This window comes from Chenopodium album, chromosome 1 (genome assembly GCF_948465745.1).
Source record: "Chenopodium album chromosome 1, dcCheAlbu1.1, whole genome shotgun sequence".
NCBI classification, from domain to species: Eukaryota; Viridiplantae; Streptophyta; class Magnoliopsida; order Caryophyllales; family Amaranthaceae; genus Chenopodium; species Chenopodium album.
In genome coordinates, this window is record NC_137834.1 from 3,675,459 (window position 1) to 3,677,403 (window position 1,945).

A 1,945-nucleotide genomic window follows, 5' to 3' on the forward strand; every position below is an offset into this window, starting at 1 on the left:
TATATTAAGTCAATCATGTTTTGACATGTGTCGTTTTTTTTTTAAAAAAAAAAAAGTTTACCTTTTTAGCAGGTAACTGGTTTTTGGGACTGTTGGAGGAAAACTCATGGCATAGTTGGGATTATTAGAAAATAAACGTTAGTTGGGATTGTTGTAGGTAAATCGCCCATAGTTGGGATTATTAAAGTGTATTTTTCCTATTTAAAATGGGAAAAGCAAAATCCATAAGAGAGCAAAGTAATAAACATACCGTGTAATACTTTTGCATAAACATCGGGATGGTCAGCAAGATGACCTATTGCAAATGAGATGATTGTGGTTGTAGTATTAAACCCAGCAAATAGGAGAGCAGTTTAATGACCAACTAACTCTTCATCATTTATAAAGTTGTAATCTTGATGATTCATAACCATAACAAGCACTCGACTCAATAAGTCTTGAACATCCATATTTGATAGCAATTCTGCTTTTCTCCTCTTGATTAAATCTAAAAGCTTGGATTGAACAACCTTTGACGCTTTCAAGGCCTTATTGTAGGATGTACCAGGCAAGTTCACTGGCACGGAAAGAAGCCGGTCGGCTAAGGTGTAGTAGGGCTCGGCTAGTTCCCTAATTGCATCTGAATTAATGCCGATAAATATATGACAAGCAAGCGAAAAAACAAAGTCTTTGGATATCAATTGGACCTTCACTTCGTTATAAGGCAACCAATGCGCCTCCAAATGTTGTTGTGCCTTTATATCCATTATGCGTACATAATGTTGCATTGATTCTAGCCTAAGGAAGTTGTGTATTTGCTTGTGGAACAATTCCCATGCTGGAGATCTACTATCAGTATCTATAAGCGATAAGCCTTTCGCAACGCAACGTGGTAGCCAAGTTTTAAATCTGGCTTCATTTGAATATATGAACTTGTTACCAGGAGCACCACAAAAAACAACTATTTTCTCCCTCGCTATTGAGGTCTGGAAGATATCAGCAGAATGTTTCATCATCCGATCAAGTATAAATTTAGCCGGACATGAAACAAAGCTCAAGGTTTCTTCTAGTATTGGCCATCCATTTTCGCCTCGAGGAAGATTAAGATTTGAATTAAACCAATTTTTTTTTGTTTTACTAACAAGGAAAAAGAGGATAATAAGAATAGCAATGCCTTGCATCAAAATCAAAGCCATAAATGAATATTGATTAATGAACGCTCTATGATATGAATTGATTTTAATTTATGAATTAGGATTATTAATGAACGCTTTATAATATGAATTGATTTTAATTTATGAATTAGGATATATATATATATATATATATATATATATATATAGGGGAGGGATCCGGTGAGAATAAGTCCATATGTGAGAATTCATACTTATATGAGAACTGATTTAAAATTTAGAACATTTGGGTAAAAATTTAGAACATACGAGTTAAAATTTAGAACATGTGACTCAAATTAAAATTTTGAACATATGAGTAATAATTTAGAACATTTGTGTGAGTAATATGTTAGAACATCTGATTTAAGAATTAGAACAAGTGATTAAAAATTTATAAAATTTGCTTTATGAAATTTTAAACATATGAGTAACATTTAGAACACTTAATTTAAGATTATGAACGTGTGAATAAAAATTTAGAACAAATTGATATTGAATATAGAAAGTGTGAGTAAAGAATTTAGAACATACGAGTAAAAAAAATAGAACATACGAGTAAAAAAAATAGAACATATAAATAAAAAATCTTAGAAAATCTGGAACATATAATTAAAAATCTTAGAACACACGTTTTAAAATTTAGAACATAAAAGTTAAAAGTTTGGAACAAGTTATTTAAAATTTATGACATCAAGCTTAACTAATTTATGGTTTAGAACATGTGAGTAATAAATTAGAACATTTGATTTAATTTAGAACACCTAAAAAAAAGTTTAGAACATCAGATTTAA

General features: G+C 30.5%; 1 pseudogene; it reads right to left on the bottom strand.

The window, feature by feature from the left end:
* Positions 1–353: 353 nt before the first annotated feature.
* LOC145557418 (beta-amyrin 28-monooxygenase pseudogene) lies at positions 354–992 on the bottom strand (annotated as a pseudogene).
* Positions 993–1,945: the final 953 nt, after the last annotated feature.